This window comes from Convolutriloba macropyga, chromosome 6 (assembly GCF_964194025.1).
Source record: "Convolutriloba macropyga chromosome 6, txConMacr16.3, whole genome shotgun sequence".
Classification (NCBI taxonomy): domain Eukaryota; kingdom Metazoa; phylum Xenacoelomorpha; order Acoela; family Convolutidae; genus Convolutriloba; species Convolutriloba macropyga.
Genome location: NC_134473.1, coordinates 26144971 through 26162663, shown reverse-complemented (window position 1 = coordinate 26162663; position 17693 = coordinate 26144971). Strand labels below are relative to the sequence as shown.

General features: G+C 31.5%; 1 protein-coding gene across 8 annotated transcripts in view; it reads right to left on the bottom strand.

Moving 5' to 3' along the window:
- The window catches only part of LOC142341596 (alpha-1B adrenergic receptor-like), a 213196-nt gene that overhangs the window by 106356 nt on the left and 89147 nt on the right, over positions 1–17693 (bottom strand). For 7 of the 8 annotated variants that reach the window (XM_075392669.1, XM_075392670.1, XM_075392672.1 and 4 more), the window contains one exon: positions 1405–1710. The exons of the other annotated variant lie outside the window; for it this stretch is intronic. The gene's annotated coding sequence lies outside the window, so the exon portion shown is untranslated. The remainder of the gene's footprint in view (positions 1–1404; positions 1711–17693) is intronic. 8 annotated transcript variants of the gene reach the window in all.

The following is a 17693-nucleotide window of genomic DNA, read 5'->3' as shown; positions in this document are numbered from 1 at the left end:
TTGTTTGAAATTTTTGTTTATGACTCTTTTTGAAGATTTTTTAATTGTGTGATTTATTATAGATTATTGCAGGTCCCAGTGGTTTTCTTTTGGTTGTAAGAAGAACCTTTTTTTAAGATTTTACCCCATAGATAATAGTTTTGTGTATACTAAAGTTGTTTCAGTATGTTCAGTTTTACAAAATTAAGAGTAACTTTTGAACGTTGCCCCGTTTTTATCTTATTTTTCTTGAACTTGTAGCGTTGTTTTTGTCTGACTAAAAGCTTCTTTTTTTGTTGAAAAAAGTTTTAAATTTTGTACTAATAGATCTTTTCTGGTTAAACCTTTTTTTTCTAGCTTTGTTTCATATAGCTTTCATAAAAGTGTTGTGAGGTCATCTTCTGATATTTTGCAACATTAACAAATTGAAACAAACTGCGTCGAAAAACATCCCATTTACAAATAAGTAAATTTTGATTAGTTAATTGCTTATGGTTTTAATGTCTTGGACACCGATTTTTAGCAATTTGTCTCGGCTTTTTATTTGGCAGTTCTTGTCGTCCTTTTTAGTCATAAGACAAAATCTTGACAACGCAACTCTGAATGGATTCCTGCGGAGCTATAAATGAATCTATTAACTTATTTCAGTTGATAGCTAATGGTTTTCATGACTCCAAAATTGATTGTTTTTCAAAATAGAAACGTAATTCAGAACTTCGTTTTTCTCTATTTGCTTTCTAAACTGAGTAAAAACAGGTCTCGTCTTTAATAAATAAACGAATTTAAGAAAAAAGGCACTGAGTTTCGGTGGTAATTAATGTTTGTTTTCGTTATTTGGTTTTGTTGTTTCCCTTGTCGCGTAGTTTTGTTAATGGTATATCTCATCGGCCCTCTAAATCGGCATTAGGTATTTCGTATAAAGGTTTTAAATTCAAGTGATTTTTCATTCATACACCATCTATTTTCGAAAAATTCAAATTTTTGAAAGTTTTTTTCTCTTCCTCATTTGGAAGACAGTTAAGTCGACAAAGAGGATGAGCGGGATCGGGGTATTATGTGCGAACGCACATTACCGGGCCTCCTTGTCGTTTTTCTTGTCCATTCTTATGTTCTCGTTGAATTAAAATAGTTTTGATAAATATAATTTTTCACAAAATACTTCGCGATTGGTTGTTTTTCGCTAGTATGCACTCTCACTTCACTTGTTTGTCTTATCAGTGGCATGTTTTATGACTAGGTGTGTAAGGAATTGAGTTTATCAGAGTTTTATGATTTGAATTTACATAGCTGAACTTTTCTTTTATGAATCGAATAACATTGATGTCATCGTAAAATCGTGTCGTTCGTTGTGTCAAGAATAATAGAAACGCTACAATTAATTCCGCAAAATTAGTCCAACAAAGCAAACTTCAGGCATAATCTTACCTTGTAATTTGCGAGATGTCACATAAGACCCTTGTATGATTTACAGTCAACCGGGTAAAATATATGAACAAATTTGAGACGGGTTTCTGTCGTTGCTGCTCAAGACAGAATGGTAGTCGTGTTGGAAACGGTGGATCTAGACTAGAATGGGGGCTAAATTAAGGGGTAAGGTGGCATGGCCCAAGTCGGTCGGTCTTTACGACGCCGAGGACTCGGTTCGGTGGGTGTTTCGTAGCTGATTGAAGTCACGGAGGGTGTTTGGGGGTAATTGGGTCGAACTAAATGGCGTCAGCGTAGGAGAGCACCCTATAAATCAAAGTTAAACCAATCAGTGGAAATCAGGTTTTTAGGATTGTGTGTAATTAAAAGAGGAGACAATTTCGGACACCAAATGTTTATATTTTGAACAACAAATTGTTCTTTATTTTGGGAGAAAAATCACAAGTGAGCGAACTCAGACATAACTTAGTAAACATAAATGGCTCTTTGAAGATTTTATTATCCCCTGTGGAAAATTTAGCCAACAGGAAAGGAAATGTATTATATTTTTATGTTTTGTCAAATACTTTCACAACATAGATTATAAATTGCAAGATGTTTATAAGCGACAAGCACTTGAAAATTCATAGTTAAAAGTGTATTGGAAGTACTTGAGAAATGGAAAGGGGGACATTTTGACGCTCTCGATTGTTCAATACGGTTTTGATGTCCTGTATTAAAACAATATCGAGAAATAATCAAAGTTGAATTAATCATCTTTGCATGTTACACACACCCTTTCTGTAAGTTCTTATTGCATACTTTTTTATTTTGACTTGAAGTTCACGAGTTCAAATAAAGGAAGCCCGATAGACTGAAATCTGTGATCTAGTTATTTGGTAGTCTAGTCAAATATGATCATGCAATCAATTTGCCTTATAATAACATCAAAACACTGATTACGTTGCATTGAATAATTGGTAAAAGCCAGAGTTCAAATTTGCAATATGCCTTCTTCTTTATAACTAAAAATGGATGTCATGGGGAAATTCGTTCAAGAACCTTTTCAAGTTTTTTGTTACATGAGTCAAATGACATCAAATGCAATGGAAAACTGATCAGGAATATATATTTCATCGTATTTTGAACTTGGATATAGGTCAAATCTCCGGAAAATGGCCGGTAAATTGGATAAACTAATCAATTCTTCTGGGTAGGGCCGCAGGTTTTCCTTATAAAAGAAAACTGCTGGTTTTTTTCTCAGTTCGAAGATTTGCGACTGTAAATTATCATAACAATAGTAGTATCCCAATTAATTGTTTCCATCTTTTTCCCCCGCTAGTTAACTGTGTACTAGAATTGAAGAACATTATAAAAAATTTAAACTTAATTTCTCACGCAACCTATGACATGATTTTGAAAAATTCGTTCGACTTTGCATTGAAACAAAACAGTTAAAATTGCTAATACGAGATTTTTTTTGGATTTTGATAGCAATTTTTGATCGATGATTTTCATATTGCATTTTTATCGCACTGAGGTGTTCCGTTGCATTAATTATATTGATTTTGATAGATACAAATCAATTTAACGAGAGATAATTGTTCAAACTGCTTTTAATTTTTTAATTACTTAATCAGCTCAATTTTTATTCTATGCGGATCGTTCTTTCGATATCAAAGTGCCCTAATTTTTCTTTCAACACAATTGAACAATGGAACAAAAAAAATCTCTCTGTTCAATTTATCTTGACAAGTAATCATATTTTTTACATTGTTTGTAAAGATTTTCATGTAGAAGTCTGCCAAGAGAATTCGGCCATCAATCGGGAAAAGGATTCATAGGAACAACTAAGCAAAGATATTTTATGACAAAAAATATACAGAAAACGTACGAAGCCTACAGGGGGTAGGAATTTGAGGCATCTGAGTAAGAGATATGAGCTATCATAGATAAAGTTTTGACAAATTTTTTTTATTTTCCACTCGGATCAATTACTTTCCATAATAAATTCTTCTGAGATATTGTCAAACAAATAAAGCACGTTTCTACTTGAAAGACACAGTTAATTACCAGAATTGATTATACAATTTCAATAAAGTTCTAGCTGTATTTTAAATAAAAATTAGTGAAAAAATGAATTAATGTCCAAGTGACTGTAAAAATTTAAAAAGAGAGGGATGAAACAATGTTCTTCATATAAACTAAATCAAAAATCATTGATTTTTTGCAAAAAAGTTTGTAAATATTGAAGATTAATCAATACGGTTTCGATGTCCTTTATTAAAACAGTATCTTGAAATATTCAAAGTTGAATTATTATCTTCGCATGTAACACACACCCTTTCAGTAGGTTCATATTGCATTCTTTTTGTATTTTGACTCGAAGTTCAGGAAATCAAATAAAGGAAGCATGATAGGTTGAAATTTAAGATATAGTTATTGGGTAGTCTAGTTATACATGATCATTCAATCAATTTGCCTTATATTAACACCAAAACACCGATTGCGTTGCATTGTATAATTGGTAAAAGCTAGAGTTCAAAATTGCATTAATAAATATCTATAAAGCTTTGCAACCATGCTTTTAAAAAATTGCCAATGGTTGCCTTCATCTTTATAACTAAAAATGGATGTCATGGGGAAATTCGTTCAAGAACTTTTTCAAGAATTTTGAAATGACTTCAAATGACATCAAATGCAATGGAAAACTGGTCAGGAGCATATATTTCATCGCATTTTCAACTTGTATATGGGTCAAATCTCCAAAACTGCCCGGTAAAAAGGATAGATTAATCAATTCTTCGGTTGATAAACCGAAGAGCACGATAACTCTGCTGCTGTAAGAACATGCGTCAAAAGTCACAAGAAGAATCAGATTTCACTGATAATTTGTTTTCAGCAGAGTTGTGATTTCCAAATTTAAAATCGTCACATTTGTTGCACGTTTTAAAGATTGATATCGACAACTAGTTGAAAAAATAAAGTGCCATAAAATGGAGCATCGAACTCCAGTATAAAATGATGAGCATAAATTCTGGGTAGGGCTGCAGTTTTTCTTTACAAAAGAAAAAAGCTAGTTTTTTCTCAGTTCGAAGATTTGCGTCTGTAAATTATCATAACAAAAGTAGTAACTCAATTAAATTTTTCCATCTTTCCCCCCGCTAGTTAACTGTGTACTAGAATTGAAGAACGTTATAAAAATTTAAACTTAATTTTGCACGCAATCTTTGACATGATTTTGAAAAATTCGTTCGACTTTGCAGTGAAACAAAACAGTTAAAATTGCTAATACGGGATTTTATTGGATTTCGAAAACAACTTTTGATCGATGACTTTCATATTGCATTTATATCGAATTGAGGTGATCAGTTGCATTAGTTATATCGGTTTTGGTAGATACAAATCAATTTAACGAGAGATAATTGTTCAAACTGCTTTTAATGTTTTAATTACTTAAACAGCTAAAAATTTCTTTTTGTTCTATGCGGAACGTTCTTTCGATATCAAAGTGCCCTAATTTTTTTTCCAACTCAATTGGACAATCGAACAAAAAAATCTCACTATTCAATGTATCTTGATAAGCACTATTTTTTTACATTGTTTGTACAGATATTCATATAAAAGCCTGCCAATAGAATTCGGTCATAAATCGGGAAAAAGATTCATAGGAACAACTAAGCAAAGAAATTTTATGACAAAAAAAACCGAAAACGTTCAAAGCCTACAGGCGTTAGGAATTTGGGGCATCTGAGTAAGGGATTTGAGCTATCATAGATACAATTGCGACAAGTTTTTTTTATTTTCCGGTCGGATCAATTACTTGCCATGATGAAATCTTCTGAGTTATTGTCATACAGATGAAGCACGTTTCTAATTTAAAAACACAGTTAGTTGCCAGAATTGATCATACAATTTCAATAAAATTCCAACTCTATTTTGAATAAAAATTAGTGAAAAAATGAATTAATGTTCAAGTGACTGTAAAAACTTAAAAAGAGGGATAAAACAATGTTCTTAGTATAAACAATGATTTAGTATAAACTAAATCAAAAATCATTGATTTTTTGCAAATAATTCGTTGAATATTGAAGATTATTCAATACGGTTTCGATGTCCTTTATGAAAACGGTTTTGTGAAGTAATCAAATTTGAACTAATTATCTTTGAATGTAACACACACCCTTTCAGTAGGTTCAAATTAAATTCATTTTGTAATTTGAATAGAAGTTCAGGAGTTTAAACAAAGGAAGCATAATAGACTGAAATCTATGATCTAGTTATTGGGTAGTTTAGTTAAATATAATCATGCAGTCAATTTGTTTTATAAAAACACCAAAGACACTGATTGCGTTGCATTGTATAATCGGTAAAAGCCAGAGTTCAAAATTGCAAAATTAAATATCTTTGAAGCTTTGCAAACATGCTTTTAAAAAATTGCCAATGCTTGCCTTCTTCTTTATAACTAAAAATGGATGTCATGGGGAGATCCGTTCAAAAACTTTTTCAAGATTTTGGTTACATGAGTCAAATGACATCAAATGCAATAGAAAATTGATCAGGAACTTATATTTCATCGTAGTTTGAAATTGTAAATTGGTCAAATCTCCAAAAAAGCCCGTTTAATTGGATGAATTATTCGATTCTTCGCTTCACAAACCGAAGAGCACGATAGCTATACTGCTATAAGAACATGCGTCAATAATCACGTGAAGAATCAGATTTCACTTATAATTTGTTTTCAACAGAGTTGTGATTTCCAAATTTAAAATCGTCACACTTGTCGCACGTTTTAAAGATTGATATCGACAACTAATTGAAAAAAAAGTATCATATTATGGAGCATCGAACTCCAGTATGAAATGATGAGCATAAAATCTGGATAGGGCTGCAGCTTTTCCTTATAAAAGAAAACTGCTAGTTTTTTCTCAATTTGAAGATTTGCGACTGCAAATTATCATAACAATAGTAGTATCCCAATTAAAAGTTTCCATCTTTTTCCCCCGCTAGTTAACTGTGTACTAGAATTGAAGAACATTATAAAAAGTTTTAACTTAATTTCGCAACGCAATCTTTGTCATGATTTTTAAAAATTCATTCAATTTTGCATTGAAACAAAAGAGTTAAAATTGCTAATATGGGATTTTTTTTTTTATTTTGACAGCAATTTTTGAGCGATCTTTCTCATATTGCGTTTTAATTGCATTCAGGTGTTCAGTTGCATTAATTATATTGATTTTGATAGATAGAAATCAATATAACGAGATTATTGTCAACACTGCTTTAAATTTTTAATTATTTTATCAGCTAATACAATTTTTCTTTCTATGCAGAACGTTCTTTCGATATCAAAGTGCCTTAATTTTTTCAAACTCAATTAACAAAAAAAGTTTCAGCGTTTAATGTATATTGACAAGTAATCATTTTTCTTACATTGTTTGTACCGATTTTCATTTAAAAGTCTACCAAGAGATTTCGGCCAAAAATCGGGAAAAGGATTCATAGGAACAACTAAGCGAAGAAATTTTATGACGAAAAATGTACCGAAAACGTTCAAAACCTACAAGTGGCATGAATTTGAGGCATCTGAGCAAGAGATATGAGCTATTATAGATACAATTGCGACAATTTTTTTTAATTTTACAGTCGGATCAATTACTTGCCATGATAAAATCTTCTGAGTTATTGCCATACAAATGAAGCACGTTTCTAATTTAAAGACGCATTTAATCGCCAGAATTGATCATAAAAAAATTTCAACAACATTCTAGTTGTTTTAAGTTGTTGTAGTAGCAAAAATGAATTAATGTCCAAGTGACGGTAAAAATTTAAAAAGAGAGGGAAGAAACAATGTTCTTCACTATAAACTAAATCAAAAACCATTGATTTTTGCAAAAAAGTTAGTAATTATTGAAGAATTCTCTCTAATGGTTCCTTAAACATTAGAAATCAACTGTCTCTTCGTGGGATTTAATGAATTCAAATTAATGAAAATAATATTTTATTGAAAAAGTTTTTAATATTATGAGAATGTAGTTTTACAGTTATCAAGTAGTCCTTATAAAAAAAGTCAGAAGCAAAAGCCCAGTAAGACTAGCTGTGTTACCAGGCAAAGCTAAGAAAGTTGCATATTGAAAATTTTTTATGTACAAAATTGAGACCTTCCCCCTCCGTCAGGTTAGATTTTTATGTTTTAAAACATAGATGATGAACTGAAGCCAAAAAACATATAACTTTCTGATTAATCTAAAATACATTTCTTCCAGGTTAATTGAAATTTCTGAAATTTTTTGAGTGTTTATTCTCTTCCGTTTTGAAATCTACTCATTGAACTCACTGTGAAAAACAAGATAGATGAAAAATTTTTCAATTGAAACTTAATAACTAGCTGAGTAAAAAAGAAATTTATTTGTCAGTCACTTTTGTTAGATACTAAAAAACTACATCCTTTTCAAATTCTGCTTTACGTTGTGTAGCCCTTTATTGTCTTCTGCAATGCTTGCATGCGTTGCACATTGTTTTGAGTTTTCTTGTTTTTGCTCTTCAGCAAATCAAAAAAGCATTATGAGATTGAGATTAGACATAAAATTACTGTTTTGTGTTTCATAGAATCCGGGCACAAAAATCTTTTCTCGAAAGATTACCAAAACAACAACAAACACTAGTAAACTAGTAATTCTGTGTCGCAGCCGTCAAAACCCTAAGATATTGACTAAGAATATTTAAAATTCTATATTGAGCATTCTTTAGACATCATTTGGATCTGTCATTATTGGCAAAACTTGGCAATCATGAAAAATTGAACATCAAAACTGGCCAAACATGCACTAACCCCAAAGTTTTTTTTTGCGAAAATCAAAGTTTTATATCTGAGAAACATTAGTTAAAATCAAAACTAATATGGACATTTGATTTTATTTCACATGGAAATCATATTGAGCTGTCTTTACTGAGATCAAACAGCAGGCCACAGTAGTGTGGTATTGAAGATGCGTAGTTCAAAACTTCAGAGATACTATCTCAGAACAAACAAATACAAAGTAATGAGAGCATCTATATATATATATATATATATATATATATATATATATATATACTTCGATGAAAATTTTTTCAATTCAACCTTAATCACTAGCTAATTAAAAAGAACTTTTTAATTGTCAGTCACTTCTGTTAAACACTATATAAACTACATCCTTTTCAAATTCTGCTTTACGTTGTGTAGCCCTTTATTGTCTTCTGCAAAGCTTGCTTGCGTTGCACATTGTTTTGCGTTTTCTTGTTTTTGCTCTTAAGCAAATCGAAATTGCAATATGAGACTAGTAGACATAAATCAACTTTTTTGTGTTTTATAGAATCCGGGCAAAAATTTGACGATGAATTACATCCAAAGCCAGAATACTATGGGGTTAAGATTTGGTTGCAGAGCAGGCTGTCATATTCTTAAATTCATTTTTTTAAAAATTCTGCCGCCAAAAGTATTTAAGTTAAAAACAGGCCATTTTGTTACTTGGTTTTCAGATCATGGTACCGCATAATTTGAAACACAATTATGGCCTTTTTATTGATTTGCCATAAAGGCTTTCTTCCAAAAAAATTTTCTAACGTCTTTCATTTTAGAGAATATATATTAAACCAAAATTGAGCGCAATGCATCATGATGAGTTACACGTGGTACAGTGCTAAAACGTTTAACAGGGAGTCAAGTTCTCACTGGCAGCATTACGGTGAGTAGTAGATTTTTTTGGCTGTTAATTTGTTTAGCAAAAATTATTGCAAGATAAACATTCACCTTGCTTGCATGAATCTTGCTAGGTACCCACTTTACAAGATAATCAGTTTTTACAAGAATCTTTCAATATAACTAATTTTTGCAAAAATCTTGCACAACAACTATGTTGTCTCGCCTGGGAAGTGTTGCATGTTGCATTCTGTATGAAATACAAGGAGGCACGGTAATGTGCGTTTAGAAATAATGTTTCAACAAAAAAGCTCATTAATACTTTTTGATGTATAGATGAGGAAGCAATTGGAACTTGTTAATATACACCTCCTAAAGAAGCGTTTCAGTTTCGCCACAATCCAAACTACAAATAAATAAAAAAAACAGTCGAATCTTTTTTTTAAAAAACAAAACAATTTAGCAACAAAAAAGTGTCGCAGACGTTATAAAAATAAATTTATCCATGGAAATCATCATAAGTTCAATTATGCAATCTTTTGATGGCGAAGCGATATCCCCATTATTTGATGTTGCGTCAAGGAAACAAAGAAAAACCTCAAATCTCAAAAAAGTCATGAAAATTGGAATTTGGGTTCCTAGAAACAGAATAAGGCCAGTTTTTATGGAGACTAAAAAGCTGATAAAGCTGAAAAATCAATTGAATTTTTATAAACAAATATTTTTAAAAGTCAAGAAAAGCCATAAGCTTTCAACTATGAAAAAAAGAAAGACATGCAACTTTGGAGAAAAATTGGGCGTGTTCTTAGTGAGACTATGTCCTAAGACTACGAACATTACGAGCACGGCCATAACTCAAAAATCAATGAAGTATTTTTTGAAACTACATAATTGAAGCTAATAAAACTGTGAGATTATAAAAACAACCAAAAACAATGAAAAAAAGAAATTTTAAAATTTTTAATTGGGTTTCAGATGACCGTCAATCGGTCCTCTTTGTAACTGGACAACGGATAAAAAAATAGGCAACTTTGACCATTATACAAAGCCCTTAAAGTAATTATGAAAACTAATTGTCTAAGCCCTATAAAAATTAGTTAGAGGACTTTAAAAAACAAAAATCAATATTTGTTTTAGCAAAAGGTTGGTAGTACCGATCAATAATGATACTAAGTTAGATCATATCGAAAAAAAAAGATCAAAAGATTCAAACAGCCTTACTTTTTTGAAATGAATTATCTGAACGTCATTAAAATTGTTAGGTTATTGATTTGGTTCACTTATACATCAAAAAGTCGATATTGACATTTTTGTGGTGTCATTTTTTGAAAGATTATCAAAACAACAACAAAAACTAGTAAAGTAGTAACTCTGTGTCGCAGCCATCAAAACCCTAAGATATTCAGTAAGAGCATTAAATATATTGCATTGCGCATTCTTTAGACATCATTTGGATCTGTCATTATTGGCAAAATATGGCAATCATGCAAAATTGAACATCCAAAATGGCCAAACATGCAATAACCCCAAAACTTTTTTTGGAAACTCAAGGTTTTAAATCTGAGAAACATTAGATAAAATTAAAATTATTATGGACACATAAATTTATTCCACATGGAAATAAGATTGAGCTGTTTTTACTGAGATCAAACAGCAGGCCACAGAAGTGTGGTATTGAAGATGCGTAGTTCAAAAACTCAGAGATGCTTTCTCAGAACAAACAAATACAAAGTGATGAGCCTCTGTATTCCAACCAGAAACAGGTTATAGATTTTTTGGACCAAATGAAGATAGAAACCAAATGTTTTGATGAGATGGACTAAGTTATGAGTCTGCAAAGAAAACCAAAAAAGCAAGCAAAACACGAAGTGAAATCAAGCTGTTTTCGAAGCCTTAAAACCCATAAACTCATTCCTAAAAGCTAATAAGTTATGTTCAATGATGATCTTGTAAAGTGGACTTGCTGCAATTGAATCTTAGTATGACTTCATTTTAGTCGGTTTTTAACATAAAAAAATTAACTTAAAAAAACTTTGAAAGAAAGATCGCGCCTCAAGCCAGTCAAAAAAATTCTCCATTATAAGAGTAGCCGAAGAGAACAAAGCTAGCCCTGGTATAGCTGCGTGTCCTAATAAACACCTAATTATTTTAATTTTTTTTGAAATAAATCGTCGCGTGAATGAAATTTTTTGTTATAACAAAAACAAATGACGCATTTTGAATACATATCAAGTTAAATTAGAAAGAGGCGAAATTTTGATTCAAGGAGAACTTTATAGGAAGCTGAAACAATTAACATTCCTTTGAAGTTGGAAAGATTGTGTTAGCAGTTTTCATGTTTCTGATTCTGGCAAACATAAACAAAAAGAGGTATGAAAGCATATTTGTAAACATTTTTAAGGAGAAATCTGGATTTCCAAATTTTTGCTAAAAAAACTCGGACAAAACCATCCAGCAACCCTCCTCTATCCTTAGAGTTGAAACCATTAAAACAAATTTTGAGAATTTTAACAAATTTTAGCGAAATTAAAGATAATTGGGCTAAAACTAAGGGCAATGTGAATAAAAACAACAGAAATCGGTCTCTTATTCACAAAACTTTATACCTCGATATCTCCCCCGAAAAAACAAAATTGGAAATAATCTTTTAAATTTTATATTCCTGGCTGGGCGAACTTTTGAATGATACCACACACAACTCTCTACGATGAATATATCGATCGGCGAAAATTGACTTGATAAAAAACCCAGTTGAGTATATAGCTCCTCCCTCCCACTATCGTGGGGTCGGAACTCTTATAAATACAGTTTCGACAAAAAATCTGTTTAATCAAAGTTCATCTTTTTTACGTCAGAACAGATGTAGTTAAAATCGAATTGATCAAAACTGGCCGCAATTTTCAAACAGTATGCTAGATAGCCCTTCTTTTAAGGTCAATTTTCTTTCGATTGAAACTAGTTATGCGAAATAATTTAGCCAGAGGTATTGCATTCCATTCCAGAGCTAACAGTAATAAATACAATAACGCCATATATCATCCAGCTGTTTCATTGATGCACGTCTGTTTACCAAATTTGAGTCATTTAAGAAATTCAACAAAAGAGTGATTGAGTTGAATACTTCGATATTTCGTTGAATACTTTAATTATTGATATTGTGCAAACGTCTGGGTTTTATTTGGCATTTTTAAATTTTTCAGATACATTTTATAATAAGGCAGTCAATTATAAGGATTTCTACTAACGTGACCATTTTTTCGTAATTCTAATGCCAAGGAAAACGCTATCAATTTTCACCAGCTCTCTATGAAAAAAGTTTCTAGCTATTGAGTTCTGAAAAAATGCAAATAAATTAACGAAAAGGTCAAATTTCTATTTTTGAAAGGCGACAAAATTTGTTTCAGGATTTGTTGCTTGATTATTTATAAAAGCCATAAAAATTAAGAAATGAACTTTCAAATAATTTTAAAAACTTTTAATCGAGAGTAGCAGTTTTTATCATGGCTCTAGCACTAGATCACGTGTGCTCTAATTATGCCTATAGCCCCAAATCTGTTGAATTTGTGTTTGTCCCTTCTCTGATTTGTGGTCTCCACGTCATGGATTAAATCGAGCAAACAGGAAGTTAATGAACACAATTGGTGAAAGCGCAATTTGTTGCAGACATATGTTCACCCGGTGCTAATCTTTGTCAAACACCACATTATACAGAACACTTTAACACGTGTGCACATACAGGTTGAATCAACGCGTGAGCTCATGAACAGATTTTGGCAGATACTTTTAGGAAATGACCATTTTGAGCAATGTTGATTTCCTTTTAAGTGTTTTTGACCAGAAATATGGGAGGCTGATAATTTTCATAGTTTTCCCAGAAGTACCGAGCAAAACGTTTTTTTTCGGACAAATTTATTACTAGGTTCTGAAAAAAATAGAAGAGAAATGTTTTGATTCTGAATATTTCGAAATCTCTCAACCAACATTTTTATTTTTTTTTCAAGTTCATGATCTAGAGTCTGAATCAAACTTTGTAAAAGCTTCACACTCAGACCAATCCATTGAATAATCTAACATGAACTATCTCTGAATCAGTTTAATAGTTTTCTGAGAATTTTCCAGATTCAGTGCTGAATTACTCTTATTGATACCCCAGACGAAGTACAACATTTATCTTGCAAGATCTTTTCTTATCTTGCAAGATCTGACAAGATTCTTGCAAATAGCGTTTATACTGCAAGATCCGGACGCTTATCTTGCAAAAATGTTGGGAGGTAAAGCGTCTGATAATCCATTAGTGGGGTAGGTTAAAAAGAACAACACGGTTGAAGCTTGAGATAAAACAAGGCGGCTCGTTAATGTGCGTTCGCACATTATGTTCCGACCCGCGCTCATCTACATTTTTGACTTAACTGCCTTTTGACTTACATTTTTGACAATGAGATAAACAAAAATAGATGTTTGAGTTTTGAAAAAATTGTTGCACAACCAAACTAATAATTGAATTAAGTATTGCCATGCCTCATTACAACGAGATCTGCCATTAAAAAAACTACGACATAAAACAACAACAACAAAAAGGAAAAACAAATTGCACGGCGAAAACTCAATATCTAAAAATTAAAGCAACTAGTATCAACCTCAAATTACAATCAGACAAAACCCTAACTACACAAATTTAATTTTTCCTAACTACGCTGCAAATATTTTTTTTTTAATAAGACTAGGTAACAAGTCGACAAGCAGAAGAAATAATGAGGCGATAATCAAAAATCAATTAACATTTTTTAAACCAATTAATTTCAAAAGTCTTAAAAAACACTTGCTTTTGACGAAATAACTCTTGATAAACGTACTAAAAAGTCATAATGAAACCAATAGGACGTGACTTTGGTTAGACTAAGCCATCGGAATGGACTAAGGAAGAAGAAACACTGAAAAAATTACGATCAGCAGTTTACAAACATTCCGAAAACACAAATTTTTTTTATCAAAACGCATTTTGTCCAACAAACTAAACATCCTTTATTTCAGAAAATCGGTAAACATGTTAATTTTGAAAAAAAACAAGGAATTTTATGGGACCTCTCAATGATGAGAAAAAGTCACAAGTTGACAAAAAGAACCACAAAAACTGAAAAAAAGACAAATCCTTTAAAATCTTAAATATTGATAATATCATAAGCGTCAAAACTATTCGCTATAAACTAACTGCTTCGGGTAACATAATTTATTCGATCTTTAATTACAAGCTGATGAGAATGGTCAACACTTTACGGCTACCTAAAGAATAAAAAATTGAGCGAGAAAATTGTCGAAGCTATTAAAAAATGAATTTTTCAGTGAAAACTTTTCTGCTTTCAAATAATTTTTTAACAGCAATAGGATACTTCTTTCTAACGATTTGACTCCAATAAATCAAAAAACATGAACAAAACATTAAAACCACTAAAAGTTTTTGAGAAAACCCGTAGTATCAACGCAATTAAAATCAATAGCTTTCAACGGAACGGGACTAATAATGACGCTATGTTAAGTCATGAGGAGACAAAAGGGATATTTGTCATTCATAAGTCATCAGAAGGACATTACAATAAAAAATTGACTATGAAAACCAACAAAAACAGGCAAAATCCAAAAATTACGTAGAAAAGTGCGAGAAGAAAGTGTCGAAGCCGTTCAAAGCATAAACTTTTCTCTGAAACTTTTATGTATGATCCCTCTAACGTCTTCTCTAAGCCAATGCAACAATCAGAAATAGGATAATGTGTTGAAATTCCAAAAGAAACCAAAATTATGAGAAAAAATATCTTAAAACTAAAAAAAATAAAAATTTGTGCATCGAAGTCATAACACCAATAGTTAGCAGATAAAACCGCTAAATAGAATAATTTTAGTTGACTTAGAAATTATGGGTGTTTGGTCATTCCTGAGACTGACTTACAGTTCACGAAAATAAGTTTAGGACTGGTTAATGTTAAAAAAAAGTTCCCGAAAACTCATTAAAATGAAAGTCTTAACAGATATTATATTCAATAGCTTTGAACGAAGAGTAATAAATACGCTCAGTTATGCAGCAAATGGAGGACAAGGATACTTGTCGTGCATAGGTAATCTGTAAGACATCACAATAAGTCTTATGGCTATGGAAGCAACAACAAATACAGGCAAAATCCAAAATTTCAATGGAAAAGCGCGAGAAGAAAGTGTCGAAGCCATTTAAACCATAAGCTCTCCTCTGAAAAAATCAACTATGATCCATTTGACGTCTTCATTAAGCCAGTGAGAGGTATCAGTATCGGGATAATGTGAAAAGAGTTCAAGAGGAAACAATAATATAGAATATCCATTTTTTTTAAATTGTGAACTCTTGTGGCATTGAAGCCATATAAATAATGGTTAGAAGATGGAACCACTAATCAGGTTAATTTTTGCTTCAGTAGAAAATTAAGAGGTTCTGTCATTACTGAGACTGACTTACAGCTCACGAAAATGAGTTTAGGATCGGTTAATGTTAAAAAAAAATTCTCGAAATATTTTTTTAAAATGCTAACAGCCATTAAAATCAATAGCTTTGAACAGAAATTCATAAATATGTTCTGTTGTGCCTCGGTTGGAGGCAAAGGATATTTGCCGTGCATAGTTAATCAAAAAGACATTACAATAAGTCTTATGACTATGGAAACAACAACAAATACAGGCAAAAACCAAAAATTCAAAAGAAAACTGCGAGAAGAAAGTGTCGAAGCCATTTAAACCATAATCTTTTCTCTGAAAACTTTAACCATGATCCGTTGAACAATTTTTTTAAGCCACTGGGAGATATCAGTATCGGGATAATGTAATATAATTACATAAGAAAATATCGAATACATAAAGATAAGAAAATATCGAACCTTTTTTTTCAATTTTGAAATCTTGTGGCATTGAAGTCAAATAACGAATAGTTAGAAAATAGAGCCACTAATCAGATTAACTTTGGTTGCAGTAGAAAGGAAGGGGGCCTTTTCATTACTGAGACTGACTTACAGTTCACGAAAATAAGTTTAGGACTGGTTAATGTTAAAAAAAAGTTCCCGAAAACTCATTAAAATGAAAGTCTTAACAGATATTATATTCAATAGCTTTGAACGAAAAGTAATAAATACGCTCAGTTATGCAGCAAATGGAGGACAAGGATATTTGCCGTGCATAGTTAATCAAAAAGACATTACAATAAGTCTTATGACTATGGAAACAACAACAAATACAGGCAAAAACCAAAAATTCAAAAGAAAACTGCGAGAAGAAAGTGTCGAAGCCATTTAAACCATAATCTTTTCTCTGAAAACTTTAACCATGATCCGTTGAACAATTTTTTTAAGCCACTGGGAGATATCAGTATCGGGATAATGTAATATAATTACATAAGAAAATATCGAATACATAAAGATAAGAAAATATCGAACCTTTTTTTTAATTTTGAAATCTTGTGGCATTGAAGTCAAATAACGAATAGTTAGAAAATAGAGCCACTAATCAGATTAACTTTGGTTGCAGTAGAAAGGAAGGGGGCCTTTTCATTACTGAGACTGACTTACAGTTCATGAAAAGAAGTTTAGGATCGGTTAATGTTAAAAAAATTCTCGAAAAATCATTTTTAAAGTCTTGACAGCCGTTAGCTGTCCACTCAAAGCTCTCGATAGGATCAATTTTTGCTCCTTACGAAACTTATTGCATTTATAATCAAAGAGTTTATGCAATAGGACTCCAAAAATTTAGTAAAACCTCAAAAAGGAAATCAAAAATTTATTAAAAATTACGAAAACTATGAGTCGAAGCCAAAAAAATACACGAGCGATTCCCTGAAAACAAATTTTGTCATTAACGGAACCTCGATATGAGAAGTGGCTAGTCTCTAGGTGACTAAAGAAAACAAAAAACATATTAAAAATTTCTAAAAAAAAAGAGTTCTAAAAAAATAATTTGAATTTTTTTGATAGTTAACTTCCCTATGAGAACATAACTAGACTTTTAATCGCCTTTCGTCTATTAGGGACTCGTAATTGATCAATTTTGTGGCTTGAAATCAAATTTTGAATTAATATTTTTATTTAAAAAAATCTTATTTTGAAGAAAAGTTACACTAAATGTGACCAAAATCATGCTAATTATCCCGTTTTCGCACAAACTTTAAATCAACTCCATAACTCCTCGAAAAACACGAATTTCCAAAAAATCTTTTTAATTATGAATTCTACGCTAGACGTGCTTTTTAATGATACCACTCACATTTCTCTACGATGAATATATCGATCGGCCAAAATTGACTGAACAAAAAAAAAACCATTTGAGTATATAGCTCCTCCCCCCCCCCCACACAAGTGGGGTCGGAACAATTATAACAAATAAGCCATATGAATTTAACAAAAAGTGTTAATTTAGGTTTTAATCAGAATGTCTTGGAGCTACTTCCCTCGGCACTCAGCCCGTTGTGTAACTGACGCCCTATTAACTGTATGTGACAACATCAATTAAGAGAGGGTACATTTTACCGGGTACAAAATTAAGTTCACTTTTTCCTTAACGGTTGAACTGATTTCGAGCAATTTGTTCAGTTCCGCTATTTCTTCTTGCGCGAGTAAAGAACTGA